Raw genomic sequence first — 22,845 nt, forward strand, 5'->3', positions numbered from 1 at the left:
TTGCCCCTCTTCCAGGCCAGCTCTCTGCTGTGGCCAGGGAGTGCAGTGGAGGATGGCCCGAGTACTTGGGCCCTGCACCCCATGGGAGACCAGGAGAAGCACCTGGCCCCTGCCTTTGGATCGGCGCAGTACGCCGGCCGTAGCGCGCTGGCAGCAGCGGCCATTGGAGGGTAAACCAACGGCAAAGGAAGACCTTTCTCTGTCTCTCTCTCTGACTGTCCACTCTGCCTGTCAAAAAAAAAAAAAAAAAAAAAAGCCAGGAGATTCAGACGGGATATTTCATTTTCTTACCACTGAGTAGTATTCCATGGTGTATATATATTATAATTTCTTTACCCAGTCATCAGTTGTTGGACATCTGGGGTGATTTCATATCTTAGCTATTAGAAAATGAGTTGCAATATACATGGGAATACAAATTATACTTTCATAGTAAGATTTTATTTCCTTTGGGTAAATTCTCAGGAGTGGGATGCCTGGGTCATATGGTAGGTCTTTATTCAGATTTCTGAGGTATCTTCATCCTGTCTTCCACAAAGGCTGCATCAGTTTATATTCTCACCAACAGTAGATTAGTGCACCTTTTTCCCACATCCTCACCACCATGTTGTTTGTGGATTTGTTTAGGAGAGCCAATCTAACTGGGGGACCTGGAACCTCATTGTGGTTTTGATTTGCATTTCCCTGAGAGCTAGTGCTCCTGAGAATTTTTTCACGTGTCTGTTGGCCATTTGAATTCCCTCTTTTGAAAACTGCCTTTTCAAGTCCCTTGTCCATTTCTTAACTAGATTGTTTGTTTTGTTGTTGTTGAGTTTCTTGAGCTCTTTGTAGATTCTAGATATTAATCCTTTATCTGCTTCATAGTTTGCAAATATTTTCTCCCATTCGGTAGATTGCCTCTTCAATTTGCTGAGTGTTTCTTTTGTAGTACAGAAGCTTCTCAGCTTGATGTAATCCCATTTATCAATTTTGGCTTTGATTTCCTGTGCTTCTGAGGTCTTTTCCAAGAAGTCTTTGCCTATGCCAATGTCTTGCAGAGCCCCAAAGTTCTCCAGTAATTTGATGATATTGGGTCATAGATTTAAGTTCTTGATCCATTTTGAGTAGTTTTTTGTATATGGTATAAGGGAGGGGGTCTTTCTTCATACTTCTGCACATAGAGATCCAGTTTTCCCAGCACCATTTGTTGAAGAGACTGTCCTCTCCTCCAGGGATTGATTTTAGCTCCTTGTCAAAGATAAGTTGGTTGTAAATGTGTGGATTGATTTCTGAAGTTTCTGATCTGTTCTATTGGTCTACATGCCTATTATTTTGCCAATACTAGGCTGCTTTGATTTTAACTGACCTATAGTAAATCTTAAAATCTAATCTGGTATTGTGATGCGTCCAGCTTTGTTTTTGTTATATAAGGTTGCTTTAGCCTTTCAGAGTCGTTTGTGTTTCCATATGAATTTTAGCATTGTTTTTTCTACATCTGAGAAAAATGTCATTGATATTTTTATTGGGATTGCATTGAATCTGTAAATTGTCTTCAGTAATATGGACATTTTGATGATATTAATTCTTCCAGTTCATGTACATGGCAGATTCTTCCATTTTTTTTGTTCTTGTATTTCTTCTTCAATGTTTTGTAATTTTCATTGTAGAGATATTTCACCTCCTTGATTAAATTTATCCCAAGGTATTTGATTTTTTTATAGCTATTGTGAATGGGATTAATTCTAGAAGTTCTTTTTCAGCCATGGCATTTTCCTTGTATACAAAGGCTATTGACTTTTGTGTGTTAATTTTATAATTTTATATCCTGCCTCTTTACCAAACTCTTTTATGAGTTCCAGTAGTCTCTGGGTGTAATCTTTTGGTTCCCCTATTTGTAGAATTATTTTATTTGTAGATGGGGATAATTTGATATCCTCTTTTTCAATTTATATCCATAAATTTCATATGGAAACACAAGAGACCCTGAATACCTAAAGCAATCTTATATAAGAAAAACAACATCCAGCTGTTTTTCCATAAATATTCCTATTGTTTACTTTGGATTTTTTTTTTTTGCACTTTTACTGGGAGATTTTCTGTATTCACATTCTTTCATAATGATGGCTATCTTTCTGTGTTTCTGTGTGTAACACATCCTTAAGCATATTTTGTAAGGCTGGCTGAGTGGTGTCAAATTCTTTAAATTTTGTTTTATTATGTAAAGCCTTTACTTCATCTTCATTCTTAAATGAGATCTTTTCAGAGTACAGTACTCTGGGTTGACCGTGTTTTCTTTAAGACATCGATGATGTGTCTCCATTCTCTCCTAGCCTATAGACTTTCCAATGAGAAGTCAGTTGAGAGTCTAATTGGAAATCTTCTGAAAGTAATATGATGCTTCTGTCTGCACATTTTAGAATCTTTTCTTTATGTTTTACTGTAAGTTTAACTATAATGTGTCATTTTGAAGATCTTTTCTGGTCATGTCTATAAGGAGTTATATGTGCATCGTGTACTGGACATCCCTTTCTCCAAATTAGGAAAATTTTCTGTAATTATTTCTCTGAATAAGCCTACCAATAAATTCTCTCTTCCTACACCTTTAGGAGCTCTTAATACCCATATATTGTATCATTTGATAATATCCCATAAATTTCCAACACTTTTTAATTTTTCTAATTTCTTCTTCTTTTTTTTTTTTTTTGGTCTGTTTGAATAATTTCCAGAGATTTGTCTTCTAGATCAGATATTCTTTCTTCAGCCTTGCCACGTCTGTTCTTAAGCCTTTCCACTGCATTTTTTGTTCAATCTATTGAATTCCTCATTTCTAATATTTTATTTAGGTTTCTTTTCAAAACCTCAATTTCATGGGAAAAGCTTTCATTCATTTCATGTAAACATTTCTTTTATTCATGAATTTGCTTCTCATTGCCTCTGAGTAATCTTATGATTAATGAATTCTGTTTTAGGCATTTCACCAATCTCTTCATCTTCACATTCTAATATTAGTATTATTGGGTTCCTTTGAGAGGGAAGTCATGTTGTCTTCCTTATTTTTGTTTGTTGAATTTGTGCATTTTTTTGAGGAGATACTTGTTGGTTTTTTTCCTCTGATGTCTTTTATCTGTGAACTATGCACTTGGGACTTGGTGAAGTGTTTGCTCTTTCACTGAATATCCAGAGGCGTGTGCTGGGTATAGCCAGAGGACTCTGGTCTGGGCTCCAGGGTGGGGCAAATATCCAGGATAATACCCAAGCTGGTCATGATAGATCTCTCCTTGTTGACAGAAAGGAGAGTATGATCACCTCTGTTGTCATAATCACACCCTCACCTCTCTTCCAAGGTGATCAATGCCCAGCTATTAGCCCACAGTGGGTGCAGTACTCATCCACACTGCTACATGAACCACATAAAGGATCTTTGCAGTCCTTAGTGTGGCCACGGATCCCTCTGCACTGACCCACCACAGGCAATCAGGGATCTCTGTGTGTGTGAAGCTGCATGCAGTGATTTCCCAGGGACACAGCTATGCCATTCACCCTCTCATGTGGTCACAGAATCACCATAGTCTCGGCACACAGGGCTCCCACAGTCACAGGGTGCAGAGTATCTACTCTGCTCCACTAGCCTGTCCTGTCATAGAGGCTGAGATGGTCCCAGGGCCAGCTGCCTGTGGGTGCTCCATCTAGGTAGTTTGATCCCAGAGCTGGGAGCACCTCACAGTCCTTTGTGTGGATTCCTAGCCCTCTGTCAGTCCTCCCAGCTAAACTCAGAGTCAGTGGGGAATGTGGATTTTTCTCTCTGGTAATATCCCTGGATCTCATGTATGTACAAGAGCTGCTGACCTCAGCCCTGCCGGTTGCTGGCATGTACAACAGGCTCTGCAGCTGGTACTGATGTCTGAATCACTCCTTCTCCCTTCCCATTGCTGGGTGCATGCACCAGTTACTGCAGTTGCTACTGCTGCAAAGATAGTGTCTTGGCCTCACCAGTTGCTAGGTGTGCACGTAAGAGAGGCTGCAGCTACAGCTTATGTCCAAATTGGTGCCCACCCTCTCTCAGCCTGTGGTCAGGTGCCATTGTAGAGGGGATGGGGAAAGCAAAACGTGCCCTTTTGTAATCTGCTGTGTTAGCGGGCACCCTGTCTCCCTCAGGGCTTCAGGCCAGACTCAAAGACAGTATAGTCTGCTAGGTTGTACCTCTGGCTATATCACCAGTGGCACAGGCTGCTGTAGTCTGATCTCACCTTCCTCTCAAAAGCTGGTACTTTCTCTGGCTCATGTCTGCCAGAGTCCTGTGTTGTGTACATGCTTGTTGCTGCATTTGCACCTTCCATACAGATCCATAAAGTCCCCCCTCCTTCTATAGAATCTCCACTGCAGTTTTCTATCCAACTCTCCCCTGAGAATGCACTATCTCCACTTAGAGTAGTACGCTGTTACCCTATTCTGCTGCCTTGGAATCCCTTTGGAATTGCTTGTTTGCTTTATTTGCAAAATGAAGAGTTGACTAGGATCACCTATAGGCAAACGTAGATATAAACTCTTCAAAATTTCTGGTGAAAACAAGTCTAAACTAATGGCATTTTCTGAATTAATGCCTTTGCAAACTGTTCAACTATATGCTCATCAGTCATTTAGTGTGACCTTTATACGTGTGTGTTCCTCATAATTGTGTATACTCCAAATGAATGGAAACAACATTGTTTTCCCCTCTTTTTTATCAGTCATAAAGTTGCATACATTCTGCATAAATTGAGGAGAGGATATTATACTTTTTGAAACTCTGAAGAGGAAATATGAAGGGAGGTTTGAGAAAGATAATAGAAGTTTCATGCAATGTCTAAAAGATGATTAAAGGTTAGAGATAGTGAACTTGTAAGGAAAAGTTAAGTGAGTGCAGAGTTTATTTGATCTGTAGATGGAGACCCATGGCCTGAAGGTCTTGCAGATAGCTTTGCAATGACCTTTTGGATAACCTGGATTTAGAATGATTTAAAAATATCCATGAGCCACCTATGAAAAATAGCTAATGTGAACATTTCTGGCATATTTGTTCATTACCTAATGTTCTGGACTTAGGATAATATATTTCATAACACCCATGTGCCTAAGTGTTATTAGGCATGAGGAGGATAAAATGGTTTCTAAAGTGACTCACTTCCTTTGGTTTGTAAATATTTCTTTGGAAATTTATTCGTTTATTTTTCAAAAACTTAGTAAATGATTACTAATGAACTATTTCTTATAGTTGGTTTTTAAACTCTCTCACTGTGTACTTAGTTAACATCAGCTGAACATTTAGAGTTGCAAAGAAATTCCACTTCATGATTTGTGGAAATTAAAATCCAATAAACAAGGTTTCTATCTATCCTTATCTGTTGTTGAATGAAATATAAATATAATTACATTTAATATGGATAGCTAGAATATATAGTGAATATATTTTAAAAATAAAATATGTTTCAAATGCTGAATTTTCCTGTAGGATTTTATATTTTGGAGTTGAAGTAATAGCCTTTGACACAAGTGAAATAAATTTTAAGGGAATAGAGATTAAATATTGAGCCCACTTTTCCCCTTCAGAAATTAAATGCTGCTTTTGTTTTAGTTACAAAGCTCACTGTAATATTTGGTTTGAATGTTTCAATCATTTGGTTAAATGCCAGACTTTGTGACCCTGGAATGTTGAGTTGCCAGAATCTAGGCTCCTATGAGACAGTCATTTCTTAAGGATAAATTGGTGAGAGTAGGATTGGATGATGCTTTAAAATTTATCCTTCCAGACTAATAGGAATTAGTTATTCCTATTCCCCTGGGAGGAAGAAATGAAGAGGAGAAGAGAGCCCATGAATGGCACAGGAACAAAGTGGAGTCCATATGGAAAGAAATATGACAGTGAACAAAAGCATTCCTCTCCTCACCAGGAAGAAACCTTTTTGCCAACAGTTTATGGATTGTTCTTAGACTCTGATGAGGACTAATGAAATTATGAGGTCTTCTAGCCTTGATTGGATTGTGAGAGACAAAAGGTAACAAATGAATTCCTATTAATGGAGATGACTCCTCCTTGACAGATATTTTTCTATCTAAATCATCAGATTTTGTTTAACAGAGATTGAATCCTGATGAACTGGGAGGATATTCAGTATTGAGGATTTTGCCTTGAGGCCATGATTCCAGCTTGAATAGACTTAGACTGGATGAGAGCTGTACCAGATGCATTTTTTTGTCTTGATCATTAGATTTTGTTACTGCAGAGACAAAATAAAAATCACTTCAGAAGCAACAGCTGATGAGACTTTACCATGTTTGTTATGAGTAGCCAAATTCTTACTAAATGTGAATTTAAAGCACTGCAAATATAAAGAAGGGGTACCTTCTGGTGACTTATGATGTCAGATTAAAAGCCCCACCCCACCAAAGGAAAATGGTCCTATTTAGTTTGAGAGGCAAAAGCTCTAATATGTTAAAGCTTTATGTGTAATCTCAGTGTTTTCCACTAATGATAATGTTATCATTAGTTAGCTCAATTTTGAAGCATGTTTCCCTCCCCCACATATGCTATTTCTCATGGCTATGTTCCATGGACAAAAGTTCAATACTTCTGATTTCATACAGCTATCTTAGAGTGTGCATCAATGGTCATAGAGAGGACAAAAAGGGACTAAGAAAGCATCATTGTATGATTGAAAAGAATGAGGCCTGGAGTGGAGAAGAGAAGTGTAGGAGAAGTTGCCCCCACACTGTGTCAAGCATCTTCCTATTACTCATGTTATTTGAATGCAAGATTTGCTATATTGAAGCTTGGAGGTGTTCACTGATGTTCTCTGTACCACAAAATGGCTATCAGGATCCATTCCAGTCCCATCTGATTTTTCCTTGTTCTTCATGCCACAAGGCTTCTCAGTGGCGTTGTTCTGTTTGGTAAACCTCTTAGCATTCTATAACTACCAACATCAGATTACTATTGTGAAAATTAAAATGACACAATGTTTGTGAAAGTGCTTTGTCAACTCTAAAATGCCAAGCAGTGCAGATAACGTATTATGGATATATTATTGAAAATTCAGCATGATTCTAAAACTCATGCCCTTGATGTAGTTGAGTTTACTAGAGCCAACTTCCTAATAAATAGAGAAAATAATAAATAAGATACACATTATAAGAAGATTATCACCAAAAATGTATATAGTAGACCAGAATCACTGACAGGACAAATTCTGTAGCAGCCATGATGCTACTAATTTACCAATTAAAAAACATTGTGTAGGTTGATGATTTTCATAGTGGGACATGTAGCTGTAGCATAGTGAAAATATTAGTGTGATTAAAATTTAGCAAAGAGAAAGGAATATCTGTGGGTGTTAAATATAAGCTTTTTTTCTAGATACTATCAGGAATTCTTTGTACTTACTACTTTTCTAAAAAAGGAAGAAGAGAGTAAGTGGGGGAAAGCACTTGCATACTTTTACCCTTCAGAACTGCATCCCTTCATTCATACAGAGTAATCAGACACCACTGACTATTTCTGGCTCACAAATCATTTGCAAATTGCCTGGCTACCACTCACCTTTGTCATCCTTGCCTACACGTTTGTCAGCCATCAGAACCACCTACAACAGCTTCCATTTAGAATAGCTCAGTTACTAACAAATTCCTTAGAGGGAAAAATAAATGTGTGCAGTTGGGCGACATCCTTCCTTTCTCCCTCTTCCCCAAAACTGGGGCCCACTTGGCACCATGCATCATGCTGTCCAGATGGTGTGCTCTTCTCTGCTCCTGTTTGTGCACATTCCCTGCCAAGGTACTGAGTGCCAGTTTTCCAGTGAGAATCTGCTTGCAGAAAGATAACTGCCTGGGTTATGTCACCTCTCTTGTATAACCAACTACATCTGGGGCCATAGCAAGTCAAGGACTCAAGGGAGAAGAGAAGTGAGAGAAGGCAAGGAGAGGTGGGTTTTGTATGGAAAAAGGAAGTTGTTGAAAGGATGGAATGCACTTAACTGTGTGACCTTAATAAGTTATTTCAATTCTCTGAATGTCCATTGACTTTTTTCTAAAATTAAGAGGTTGAACAGGATGATAACCTAATACTTCTTACCTCTGACATTCTACAAAGTCAGGACCATTTAATATATATTGTATTTTGAGTGAGATTATTGCATTAAAACATTCTATGTTAAAGCAATGACTGAAAACAAATAATTTTTTAAAAAAGTTATGGCTGTATTATCATCAGCCAGAAATTTGGGAAAGGAATAAATCAGTTGCAGATAACATAGGAAGTAGCTTCTTTATAGCAAAAAGGTGTCTTGCCTGATGAAACATTTCAGGTGTTGTATTCTTTAGTATCATGGAGAGTTTTCTAGGCAGGTGCAGATCTCTTGTGATACAGACACTTGGTTTGGCATTGTTGATGCAGGAAAGGATGTTTCTTAATTCCTACTGTAATTTAGGTATCATGAATATAGTGGTGAATAATTTTGAGCCTGATAGCCACATAGCAGACTGTATATACTGTCTGATACCAGTAGGTCGCAGGCAATTTTTCTATAGGAGTCCCAGATTATTGCTATATGCCATCCAAATATTTCTGTTGAAGTGAATGTCATTGTAAAATGCTCCCAGAGGAGTCTGACCTCATGTTGTTTGTCAATTCTGGCCATGAGAGAGCTATAAGAATATTCTGATCAGGTTCTGGAGCTACCCAAGGTTCTAAGATTTGGGGAGGAATCTGCAACATTATCACAGGACGCTGGGCTCTCACTTAGCTCCACATTATGCTGTGTGACTATAAATAGTCATTTGTAGATTCTGTTATATAGAAGAGTAGAAATACAGAATGCCTGAGTTAAATACTGCTACTTGGATATGTAACTTATTTATATCCAAATTATGCTCCATCAATATGTTTTAATAACTATGTTGAATACACAATTTAAAAATAAAATAACACTAAATGTTTTGTCATGATATACTCCCTGTTCTTTCTCATTTAAAATTTCAGTTTGGTAAAGGGTATGAGAGAATTCAACATAAAAACCCTATTTTAACCCTACTTTAAAAAATCCTTTCTGAATATGCTGGAATTCAATCTATGATTATGTATAGAAATGTGTAGTGGACTTTGTTTTCTATGCTTTTCTTTTGAAAAACATTTGCTTTTATACACTTGTAAGTACAAAAATAACTTAGACCACAAAAGTCATATACAGCATATAGCTGGGGAACTTTACGTACTGGAAGTATTTTAGACTACTATGGCTGTGTCTTAGTCTCTTTACTGTTGCAGTAACAGAAGACCCACCCAAGAATGGGTCATTATATTTGGCTCATGGTTCTGGAGGCTGGGAAGTCCAAGAGCATTGTCCCTACATCTGCTCAGCATCTGTTGAGAGCATTCTTGCTGTCTCGTAACATGACAGAAGGCTTCACATGGCAAGATGGCAAGGGAGCATGTAAAAAGGTTTGGTATTTTGAAACCATTACTTATTACATTTTATTTTTCATGTTTATTTTCATTCATTTGAAAGGTAGATTTCTAGAGGGTTGCAGATGGAGGGAGGAAGGAAGTGAGGGAGGGAGGGAGGAAGGGAGAGAGAAAGAGAGGGAGAGAGATTGATTTATTTATTGATTGATTGATTCTATTTACTGGTCTGCTCCTGAAATGCCTGTAATAGCCAGGGCTGGGCTAGGTTGAGGCTGGGAACAAGGAACTCAATCTGTGTCTCCCACATGGATGGCATGGATCAAAGTATTTAAGCTATCACTTGTTGCCCTGCAGCATGCTTAAATAGCAGGCAACTGGGTTGGAAGTGGAGTTGAGATTTGAGCCTGGTACTCTGTTATGGAATGTAGGCATCCCAAAGCAATTTAACCACTGCACCAAACATACCAGAACATTTACTTTTTATAACAAAGCCAATACCATGGTAATCAACTCACTACCATGATTGCTAACCCATGCTTCAATGTATTCCTGAGAGTTGGAAGTCTTATGATAAAAAATAAAAACACAACTTCCTGTTGGGTCACACTGATGAACATTACCTTATTAGACATTAAGATTCCACACATAAAATTTTGGGGGGCATATTCAAACAATTAGCACACTTCCATAACATACTACCATAGAGTGGGTGGTTTAAGCAAAAGAAATTTATTTCTTTTGAGTTTAGGATACTTGAATTCCAAGTACAGGACTTGCTACCTGGGTTATAGATGGCAATATTCCTCACTATGTCCGCAAAGGCTTTTCTTGAGTGTATACTTTGGCGGGGGGTTGGTGTCTTATAGGAATGCTGATCCTGTTGCATCCAGGACTCATCCTCCTCCATTCCTTAGAACTCTACTTCCCTAGAGTTCTCATTCTAAACATTGCCACACTTAGTACTGGAGCTTCATCATCTTAATTTTGAGGTAGATACATTCAGCTTGTAACAAGAAGTTATACATTTCAGGGGGAAGTATAGAAAGTGAAGGTGGCACAGTTTAGTGATTAAAGAATATGTGAGAAACATTATGGTAAGCCACTGCCTCTGAAACTGGCATCCCACATGAGTCCAAGTTTGTCTCCTCTTCTAGTGGGGAAAGCATTGGAAGATGGCCCAAGTGTTTGAGCCCCTGCTACCCATGGGGAAGACTCTGATGAAGCTCCTACACAGTCATGGCAATTGCAGCCATCTAGGTAGTGAACTAGTGGATGGAAGGTATCTCTCCCTCTTTCCCTCTCTCTCTCTCCCTCTCTCTGTAAAAATAACTTTCAAATAAATAAATTCATCTTTAAAAAAGAATATGTACTTTGGAGTCAGTTACTTAATTTCTAGTTTTGTCACTTACTGTGTGATCTTGAGCAAGATTATCTGGAACTCATTTGCATAGTATTTTCTTATTATCTACTGGTTTGTATGCTAGGAAGTGATCATAGATTTGTGAATATGGTAGAATTAAACAATACTGTCCATGTAAATTCTTAGTAGAGTAGATGAAACATATGAAGTATTTGGTAAATTCTAGTTATCTTCTAAAATTTCTTTATAGGTTTGAGCATGGGAAATACAGGTTGTGTTTTGTTTATACTCCTTGAATTCTCTAGGAAGTAAACCAATCTTCCAGTGAGACTCTGTTTTAACAAATATTGTGTTTATCCCTAAGATTTTTAGTTATATTCATGTACTCCTCTATATGAGGGAGAACATATTTAGATGACAAGAAGGAAGAGTGGACCAAAATGACAAGGGCAGTGCAGTTGGATGTAAGCAGAGACTAAAAACATCCATTGTGTTCTGACTGGTGGGGATTACCTGTTAATCATTGTGCCATAGGAGAACTTGTTCCCTGACCGTCTCTTGAAGTTTACATTGCCTCTGAATTTCTTCTAGGTCAGAAGTGAGATACAGGGGGCTTTTGGGGACAGAATTCTTATTGTATTTTACCTAGTCTACTTTGTGGAATCTCTTCAAATCTGGGGTGATAAAAAGATTTTTCTTCCCTGTTCAACAAGCAAATGTATGTTCTTATGTTCATACACTTTTGTGACCTTATTCAAAGATATACAAAAACACTGATGTGTACTTTAAAAACTCAGTGTGTGGTTTTGGTTGTGTAAGAACTTTGAGAGCATAAATATAAAAATGTAGTTTGCTTTCTTCTAAAGGAAAAATGATTCATCAGTGTCCTTTTAATAGTTGAGAATCACAGATAATATCTTTTAATTCTTGATTTTAAAATTAATTATCAGAGCAATCTAAAGGCATCTTAAAAGCTGTCTTCCATAATCTCCTATAATGCCCTAAGTACAACCACTGATTTAACATTTTGTCAATCACAGGAAGGTTTTCCAGCTTCCAATTTAATGCTAGTGGCATAGGAATGCTGCAGAATGGGGCAGTGCCCTGAGAAAGTTAGGAACTTGATTCCTTGTCCATGGTCTACCCTAAGCCAGTAAGGACTACAGGAAAGTCACTGACCAACACCCTTAGAAGCAGACTCTAGTCTCCCAGATTAATTAATTTCTCTTGGAGCTAATATTCTTACTTGTAAAATAAGTATGTTCACCTTAAATGCCCTTGATCCTTAAAAGTGGCAAGGCTAAAATACCATATACACTCTGTTGAGTACTTTGTATGTGCTGCATCATTTAATCATAGTGACCCTTGTCACTTACATTATCCTCATTTCACAGATGAGGAAACCAGAGCCTAGAGCAGTTAACAAGTTTGCCTCAAGATTCCATAGGAGGCAAGTTTTGATCATTTCTAGCTTTAATTAACCATTATGATATCCTGTTTAATGAATGAGAATTGCTCTAATTTTCCAGACCTGGGCTTGGTTCTATGAGGGGACATAACCAGACAAAAGATAGAGGCTTCTCCTTTCCAATGAGTCAAGTCAGTTTTGGGAAACCTGCAAATAACATAGAAATAAACAAAATACTTAGACATATATTTCTAATTGTTTGTTGCTATCTAGCCATCAATTTGGTAAAGGGGCAGATATGTTTGGGTTTGAACTCTTAAAATGGGCATAGGATCACTTACGGGTATTCAAACATGGGTAGTATTTGAATAAACAAGGGTTGTATTGATAAGCATTGTAGAATGTGAACACATCAGGTTCAAAGACAAGATGAAACTTATGCCTGGTTAGTGGTGCTTGGCTGCTGTGAGTTGTGCAGATCTGTGTCCAAAAACTCATTTTTGATAATATGGGCCTGGTATAGGTATAAGGTGCCTTGGAAAACACCAGGTGGGAAGTTAGGCATTGTGGGATGTAATCTGAGCACGTGTGCAATGACACTTTCAATCAGGCAGTGTAGGCGGGGGACAGTGAAGAGAATGGGGTAACTTTTTGGATCTTTGGACTAGAAAGCAAGCAGCAGTAAAGAAAATGAGCACATTTTCAATGAAATTGAAGGTCAAAAATAGATTTGGAGACAGGTTAGTTATAGGAGAAGCAAGAAAAGCCAATATTAAAGATCAATCCTGATTTTTCTGTTGTATTTCTAATTAATGTTCACATTGCTAGGACATCACGTGCATGATTTTATTTGAAGAATAAAAGTATCATAGACTGTTCTTTCCACTGGGATCTCAGGTCTTCAAAGAAGGAGGTACCTTTCTCTGACGGGAGGAGAGAACCTCCACTTTGACTATGACCTTGTCTGAACAAGATAAGAGTCGGAGAACTCAAGGGGCTTCCATAGCCTTGGAAACTCATGACTGGTGCATAGGGAGATTACTGATGCCATAAACAGGAGTGTCAATTTGTAAAGTCAACAACAGGAGTCACTGTGCACTTACTCCTCATGTAGGATCTCTGTCCTTAATGTGCTGTACATTGAGGCTTAATGCTATAACGAGTACTCAAACAGTATATTTCACTTTGTGTTTCTATGGGGGTGCAAACTGTTGAAATCAAAAAAAAAAAAAAAAAGAAGAAATTATCAATTCCCAACTTGACTCTCACTGGGATTAAACATGACAATAGGTCTGATCTGATTTCATCATCATTTAAAAAATCATCTATTATTTTTCACTTTATGTTTCTGTGTGGTAGCAAACTGTTGAAATCTCTACTTAATGTATGCTAAACTGATCTTCTGTATATAAAGAGAATCGAAAATGAATCCTCATGTGAATGGAAGGGGAGAGGGAATGGGAAAGGGGAGGGTTGCGGGTGGGAGGGACGTTATGGGGGGGAAGCCATTGTAATCCATAAGCCGTACTTTGGAAATTTATATTCATTAAATAAAAGTTAAAAAAAAAGTATCATAGACTGGCATAATACAAAAATATCTAGTCTGATCATCATCCCTATTAACTTTTCTTTCATTCTAAACCTTCAAGAACGAGAAACTTGCTTCTTAGTCCAAGAGAGACCATCATTGAACAGCTTGGACTTGCACTGAACTTGAAATCTGACTGCCTATACTTCCATTTATTTATAGCAGTGGATAATTTAGAAACACAATATAAATAGGATAATCTCTTTTCATAACAGTCCTATAATATCTGAAACTTCTTCCCATGTCAAATTATGTCAAATCAGTCTCTATTCTCCTCTTCAACTACTTAATGCCTCCTTTTCTCCAGGCTCCTCAGTATACTATTTTCTCCTTCCATTCTTTGTGGGTCATGACATAAAGCTCTGTAATTGTCTACAAAGAGAAACAGAATCCAATGTGCTTATATCCTTGTTCATTATCACAATTACAGTAATATTTTAATGGTAGTTCACTAATTTCCTCATTCACTCAATACCTGCTAAATCAGGTCACTCTGCTGTTTGCAGAGGATAGAGAAGTGAATCCTATGGAGGAAAACCATTATCTTCATGGAAGTAGGGAAGACAGAATATATGCGAGGTAAATAATATAAGAGTGGTTGGGAGAAAAAAAATTCAAGCAAGATAGAGACATTCAACATAGGGAGTGAGAGTGGGATTATAGTCATTGGTTAAGGTGATTGGATAGGTTTCACCAAGAAGATAAGATTAAGTTAATACTTAAGGAAGTAAAGAAATGAATCATGTGGATATCTGGGAAAAGACAATTATAGAGGGGAAGCAAGAAGTTTGATTATTATGGCAAAGATGATATGTCAAAAATAAAACAACATGGCCGGTGCCACGGCTCACTAGGCTAATCCTCCACCTTGCGGCGCTGGCACACCGGGTTCTAGTCCTGGTCGGGGTGCCGGATTCTGTCCTGGTTGCCCCTCTTCCAGGCCAGCCCTCTGCTGTGGCCAGGGAGTTCAGTGGAGGATGAACCAAGTACTTGGGCCCTGCACCCCATGGGAGACCAAGAGAAGCACCTGGCTCCTGCCTTCGGATCAGTGTGGTGTGCCGGCCGCAGCACGCCGGCCACTGCGGCCATTGGAGGGTGAACCAACGGCAAAGGCAGACCTTTCTCTCTGTCTCTCTCTTTCACTGTCCACTCTGCCTGTCAAAAAATAAATAAATAAAACATAATACTAATAATAAAAACTGTGATTAGGCCAGTGTGGTGGAGAGAAGTAAGCTAGTAAGGCATTAGGAAATTAAGTCAGATGGAGTCTGATCATTAAGGACTTGGTGCTGTTAACCTAAGAGCAATAGGGGAACTGTTGGAACATTTGGAACAGATGAGTGATTTGATATGATTTTTAGAAAAAAAAACACTGTGGTTGATTGTGGTGATTAGAGAAAAAGTGGAACAACTAGATAATATTGTAATAATGTAGGTGATACATGTGAACCAGGAACAGTTGAATTCTAGATATGGTTTGAAGGTTCAGCTGACAAGATTGGCAGATGGATCAGAAGTGGGTATGAAAGTGGTGTTCATGATAACTCAGATTTTCAGCCTGAGTCATGATTTGATGAGATGAAAATGACTGGGTGAGTAGCAGGTTAGTAAGTGATAATCAAGAATTCAGCTTTGTATCTGTCACATGTGACATGCGCATAGCCATTTGAGTGAGGATCTGGGGTAGAGAAACATATGTGTCCATTAACAGCATGTAGATGGAGTTTAAACTGAGGATCTTAAATGATGCCACCAAGAAAGAGGGGGAGGTACCAGAAGAGGTCAAACAATAGCCCTGTTGGCTCCTGGAGTGTTGACCCACATGGAATTGGAAGGATAGCCTCCTGTTCTCCTACAGATCCACTTGTGCTAAACTCCTTAGGATAATATTTATTGAAGTAGACATCTAATCATGCAGAATATCAGGGATCAATACTTGGCTCCAGCTTCTTTCTAAGGCAGCCCTGGGAAGACAGTGGCAATGGCTCTAGCATTTGGGTTCCTACATCTAAACCTTATTTTTCAGATAGTCTCAAAGAAGGTTGTGAACAATGCTGTGAACCCTTTAGCATAAGTCCACATGATCAATGAAATTGATAACATCAAAGGAAGAAATGTAGTTATATTTGCTTTTTGATCAGCTCAGAACACTTTGGAAAATCAACCACAAATTCACCTCCTGGTAGCTTATTAAATTCATGTTTTTTTTTCTTTCTCATCTATGATTGCTATTAGTACCCAGACATCTCAACTGCAAGTTATTTTTATATTGCACTCATAATTCATTATTATCAGGAGATATGAGTTCATTTAGAAGAGATAAGGGCTGGCCATTAAATACTTTACCCTCATTGGGCTTCAGTATCTTCCTAATACTGTTTAATCTGAGTTTTGGACCTTTAACACCATTATCTTTATATCATCATTATATCATTTGTTCAAAGTCATGGCCTTCTTTTGCTACAAATAAAACCATAAATTACTTTGAAATTAAAATTTTTACCCCTAAATATCAGCTCAGCTGGTAGTTTAGTCTCTCCTATGTGGATCTCACTGACCCTACCATTCTCATGTTCAGTGTTCATTTGTTCATTCATTCATTCAGCAATATTTTTTGATTGTTTGCTATATTCTTGGCACCACATTAGCATGATGATGAACAGGAAAGACATGAATATGTTTCAACTGTATTTTTCTTTTAAAAATATCTGTGGATACATTTTTAAGTTTTCTTTCCCTTTTCTCCACATTTTATCATTTGCAATTATACTTAAAATTGCATTTTTGAGAACATCATAACACTTTTGAGTCATAATCTCTTTAGGAGTCTCATGTCATGAATAATTCATATCTTTTCTCTAAACATTTTTCAGACATTCATATAGTTTAGGGTGTACAATTCATGATGTCTTGCTGTCTTTTTCTTGGAAAAAAATAAAATCTGAGATAACGCACTTTTTTCTAAAATTATTATTTTCACTTCATCAGTCAATTCTTGCTCAGACGAGATGCAAAGTGGTTGTTTCATCTGGCTATTTTCTTGCCATTTTACAGACTAAATTGTCATTAATGATAATCAGGAACCTGCTTCATACTTGGATTTTATCCAGATAAAAGTTGGCCTACTCATGGTTGGTTGAAGTCTTCTTTCACTGCTGATAATAATAGGAAACTTGCTCTTTTCTTCACCACAAATTCTTACACTGTTTTGGGTACTCCATAATGGTCACTAATACCATTTACTCAGTTTCCTAGCGTATTCTGTCTTCAGGAAATGGAAATTTCCATGCAGATATTAATTTTCTGGACCTTTAGTATTTCTCTTTTTAAAATATCTTAGTTCTTCCATTATTATGTTCTAATTTTAAAATAAAATATTTTTAATTTATTTAGGCTCAGGGATTGAGTGAGATAGAAAAGAATAGAGCTCTCATCTGTTGCTTCACTCCCCATATGCCCTCAGTGGCTCGGGCTGGGCTGAGACTAGAGGCAGGAGCTGGGAATGCAATCCAGAACTCCCAAGAGAGTGGCAGAAACTCAATTATTGGAACTATCACTGCTGCCTCCCAGGGTCTGTGTTAATGAGAAGTTGGAGTTGGGAGCCCAAGCTGGGACTTACAACCAGGCAATCTGATGTGGGATGTCAGTGTCTTAACGACTAGGCTTAATGCCCATGCCAATTATGTTCTAATTTAGAGGCTGACCCATCCCAACTCACAGACTCATTGTTTTGTATTTTTCAATCAACAAATATTTATTTATCTAGAGAAATAACAAAATTAAGCATTATTAGTAGTGGAGCATTAATGGTATGTCAGGCACTTTGAAAAGTGTTTTAGTTTGGTTTAGTTACATTAAAAGTTACATATAAGTGATCTTTAGTTACATGTAAGTGATGTTTATAATCCAACTGAGACACAGAAATTAACAGAGGTTAAATTTCCAAATGGAGGGGCTGATGATATTCTGTTCTCTGGTGTCTAGCAATGGACAATTCTCAGGGAATTTACATTCCAAGGATGAAATCAAATGGTAAATAAATTAACAAGATGCCTTCAAATGGTATGTGCTATGAAGAAAAACAATCTTGAGAATGTGGCACAGACTTGGGGAAAAGGACGATAGCTTTTATAAGGTCAGTGAAGGCCTCTTAGAGGAGGTGACAGTTTAGTTGATAATTCAGGGTGCTGTCAGGAACAAGTAACAGAAAAACATAACCCCCCAAAATCATAGAAGAATTTATCTTACCTGAAAAGATATCTTAGGATATAAGGGCTCAAGGAAAAGTTAACTCAGGCACTAAGGATGTAAGGGAACATCCTATCTCAGCACATAGACTAGTTATCTCCTTGTTTTCAAGGTGACTGTAGCACTTCTAACCATTCCATCTTCGTATGCTTTAGGCAGAGTCTTTAGGCAAAAGAGATAGCCCCCATGGGCCTCTTTTTTATTATCCACCCCCTCAAAACATTTCAAGGAATATGAACTTCAGGTCTCTCTTTATTTTATCAGCAAGGAAATCTTTGTTCCTAGCAGACTTCATGTTATTATGAAATTACTATGATTGACCTAGAGTTGAAGTCTTGAGATTCAGCTGCTGGAGCTTGGGTTTGGTTCACTTTTCTTAAATAAATCAATGAATGAATAGAGGTCACACAACCAAAATTTAAGGGGGCACCAGTGCCTGTGGTGGGCTTAGTCCTGAGCAATGAGGAGTCAATTATGTGACAATTATGTGATAATCCCAGAGAAGCAAACAATAGGTGCAAAGCCCTAAGAATAGGAACTGACTCACTGTGTCCAAGGGACAGAAAGATGGTGGCTGAGCATTAATCATTGAGCATTATAGGAGGCAGAGGAATTGGAAATGGTGAGGCGTATTTGAATCTGAGTTCAAAAGCTGTAGTGCCTAGGTTCAAATGACAAACCTGCATTTATTATTTATTTGACTTTTCACACAAATTACCTGACCCCATCTGTGTCTTGGTTTTCTCATCCTTTAAATGCATATGAAAATGATACATGACTCATGGAATTGCTGAAAGATTAAAATAAGACAAAAACACCACAACAGGGCCTGGAATATGGTAGATGTCCATGAGTCTATCATTGCAATCATGAATATGTCATTGGTTCAAGGTTTAGATCATGAAGCATCTTTGAGCTACTATATATATATATATACACATATATATACATATATTATACACATATATACACTTATATTAAAATATTGCAGCCCAGGGCTGACGCTGTGGCTCACTTGGTTAATCCTCTGCCTGCAGCACCAGCATCCCATGTGGGCACTGGGATATATATACATATATATATATACACACACATATATACATATATATATACACATATATATGTGTATATATATATTATTTATTTGACAGGTAAAGTTAGAGAGAGAGAGAGAGACAGAGAGAAAGGTTTTCCTTCCATTGGTTCACCTCCCAAATGGCCGCTATGGCCAGCGCTGTGCCAATCCGAAGCCAGGAGCCAGGTGCTTCCTCCTGGTCACCCTTACAGCTGCAGGTGCCCAAGCACTTGAGCCATCCTCCACTGCACTCCTGGGCCACAGCAGAGAGCTGGACTGGAAGAGGAATAGCCAGGACCAGAACCTGGTGCCCATATGGGATGCTGGTGCCGCAGGCAGAGGATTAACCAAGTGAGCCACAGCGTCGGCCCTGGGCTGCAATAATTTAATTTAAATTTTGAAGCTGGTATAGTTTTCTATGCAGGCAATGATCAAATATGATTTCGATTTTTGAAGAATCATTATTTCTGCCTCATATAGATTAGTGTGTGTTTGTGTGTGTGTGTGTCTGTGTGTGTGTGTAGGAGTAAGTGCAGGATGGTTAGTAAGATTTTATTCAGTCATGTAGACATGTTGACTAGAATGAATGCGCTGGGAAGAGAGGTACAGCCAACAGAACTTGTTAACATCTTACACTTGCCTTTATAGTGAAGGGAAATAAGGGCTTATAAATATTTGACTCAAAAAATTGAGAAAATGGTTATGTCCTTTTTTAAGACAGGGAAAGGGCCTATAGGATTCACAAACCTGCCCAAGAATTCTTTACAACAAAATTTTTAAGAATCTTAATTTTTTTTTGTCCTCAAGTCCATTTTCCATATTTCTTAATAGAATATTTTTTAACATTTCCTATTTGGTAACTCACTTGCTCCCAATTTACACACTTGATCTGATAATAGATAAAACGACTTGTAAAGATGATCTTTGTCCAACTGGTTTACCACAGAGCAGAAGTGAGAACATAATGAATTTAGCACTAGTTTGTTGAATGTGTCCCAAAGCTTTCGAAGCCCAGCTGTTCAAGTTTAGTAAGTGATTCTTATGAAAAATGATTTGTAGTTATTTTCCAATTTTAGTTTCCCTACAGTTTCCTTCCAGTTGTTGGTGCCTATTTTTTTTGTAATAGAAATAATTTTAATTTCTTTTGCTTTGAGAGTCAGGTTAAAACAGCAGAGAGAATAGCCATTTCAGTTTAGCCCTATTGCATTACTTTATGCTAGTCCAGAAGACTTTTCAGTGGTGGGTAGATATATAGCCCCTCCCACTCATCTCTAGCAATGTCTTGCAAGGATGTAATCATGGCATCCAGCTCTGCACATCAGGTTGATTTTTTTTTCTAATGTTTTACTGAAAATCAGTAGCATTTAAACAAAGGGAGTTCATAAAGTTCTTGCAACTAGTGCAAATCTTACTGCATTTGGACAAGAACAACAAAAATATCACAAGTTACGATTTTCATTTGCAAGAACAGCTCTTGTGTTTGTTTGGCTTAGTTATATACTGCAATTCAGAGGCATGTATGAAGATAGATAGTTGTTTGATGTGCCTAGAGTCAAAACTGTCATTTGCATGCCACGAGTATTTGGGTACCTAAATTATTTTAGCAATAGTGATGTTGAAATAAGATAAACCACCTCTTTCCACTTTTCTCCCTTGTGGAAAAAATTACTACCTCAGTCAGGATATTTATGGTTGTAACATACAGAAAAATGACTTGAAATAGTTTTTGCAGAAAATCTGCGCTTAAGAATCAAAAGAAGAGTAGAAGAAATTTTTACAAGCCAAAGTCCAGAGAAGTTTTAGGAGTCTTAGGAAACAGGACTGACTTTGAATTGTTCCAGGGCTGCTTTCCTTTAAATCTCCATTTCTCTTCTTTTTTAAAACAAAACCTAGCAAATCACCTTCCACTGATAGCTTTGGAGCTGTATCTTCCCAACTTTACTATCAAGAAGTCAGTGTTCCTACCTCTGAACTCCATTTGAAAAATTGTTGAAACAAGAATACCGACCAGTTAGTTAGGTTAAGGCAGAAACCAAACCATCACTAAATTGCTGCCACAATGGAGTCAAAGTCATATAGTAAGACAGTAGCCCCTGTAGTATTCACTAAAGGAACCATTTGAAAGATGGCCAGTAGGAGATAGAGGTTAGTTCAGCAAAGAGGCATAAAAAATTGATGATACAGAAGTGGTGCACATCAGTTTCAGGCTCTTAGTGTTTATACTCATTGGGTAACTTTCTTAACATATTTAGAAATCTAATTTAAGGGGCCGGCGCCTTGGCTCACTTGGCTAGTCCTCTGCCTGCGGTGCCGGCATCCCACGTGGGAGCCGGGTTCTGGTCCTGGTTGCTCATCTTCCAGTCCAGCTCTCTGCTGTGGCCCGGGAGTGCAGTGGAGGATGGCCCAAGTGTTTGGGCGCCTGCACCCGCAAGGGAGACCAGGAAGAAACACCTGGCTCCTAGCTTCGGATCGGCACAGCACCGGCCGTAGCGGTCATTGTGCATTGTGGAGTGAACCAATGGAAGGATGACCTTTCTGTCTCTCTCTCTCACTGTCTATCTGTAAAAAAAAAAAAAAAAAAAAAAAAAAAAAAAAAAAAAAAAGAAAGAAATCTAATTTAAGATCAGCACTTTCCTAGCAGGTAACTCTTAGTTCAATTGTTTTGCTTTCTTTATGTCTTTGTTTTAGAGAAGTTTTTTAATTGACTATTGTGCTTCAAGAACCTTCCCTCTCAAGTAGTTGTGTGGAGCTCTTCATGTCATGGATCTGAATTATAATGGGAATTATTTTACACATATACAAATAACTGATTGATAGACCACAGCTGAGTTATTTATTTGGAATGGATAATAACAGATATATAAGGAATTATACTTATTTATTCATTTTTTATTTATTTGAAAAGCAGAGTAATATACAGGGAGAGGGAGGGAGAGAGAGAGAAGAGCAAGTGAGCATTTTTTGGTTCACTCCCCAAATGCCTGCAACACCAGGACTGGGCCAGGCCAAAGCCAGGAGCAAGGAAGTCTATCTAAGTCTCCTTCATGAGTGGTAAGGGCCCAACCACTTGAGCCGTCATCTGCAGTCTTCCAGGATGCATTAGGAGGGAGCTGGATCAGAAGTGGAACAACTGGAACTCAAAGTTTGCACACTGATAGGGGATACAGCTGTTCTAAGTGGTGGCTTTACCTGTTGTGCCACAATGGCAACCCTGGAATTTTACTTATAGCTGTCATAATCCCTACATTCTATAGAATAAGTGAGACAAAAGATAAGTGATTTTCTGAAGGTCACACATTTCACCAGGAAAATCAGTGCTAAAAACCTCAAGTTGCCTTGTCTTTGACAGTTTTATATTTTTTCCATTGCTCTGGTTAAGAAAAAGTAAGAATAAATTGACCAAAAAGAATGAATGTGACTTTATACAGTATGACTAACTCTACGTTAAGTAAATAATTCAACAAATAGTAAAAAAAAAAAAAAAAAAAAAAAAGACAAAAAGCACTGTTCCTCTACAGGCAAGACAAGGGCTGTTTAAATCATTGCTTCTCAACATGTCAATTTCACTTCTACAGATTGCCTTTTAGGTGCTCTGTTAGTTATCACAGGCCAGGGATAACATATGTAATTGTCCTTTTGAGACTGGCTTATTTCACGAAGTATCATGTTTTCCAGATTCATCCCTTTTGTTGCAAATGATTGGATTTCAGATCTTAGTTAAAAATAAGAGTGGGAATAAGAGAGGGAGGAGAAA

General features: G+C 37.9%; 1 long non-coding RNA gene across 4 annotated transcripts in view; it reads left to right on the forward strand.

Annotated features, from left to right (window-relative positions):
• The window catches only part of LOC127493120 (uncharacterized), a 385,519-nt gene that overhangs the window by 203,406 nt on the left and 159,268 nt on the right, over positions 1–22,845 (forward strand). For all 4 annotated transcript variants that reach the window (XR_011388476.1, XR_011388475.1, XR_007923156.2 and 1 more), the window contains one exon: positions 5,766–6,011. This is a non-coding gene — a long non-coding RNA (uncharacterized lncRNA). The remainder of the gene's footprint in view (positions 1–5,765; positions 6,012–22,845) is intronic.

Source organism: Oryctolagus cuniculus, chromosome 5 (genome assembly GCF_964237555.1).
Source record: "Oryctolagus cuniculus chromosome 5, mOryCun1.1, whole genome shotgun sequence".
NCBI lineage: Eukaryota > Metazoa > Chordata > Mammalia > Lagomorpha > Leporidae > Oryctolagus > Oryctolagus cuniculus.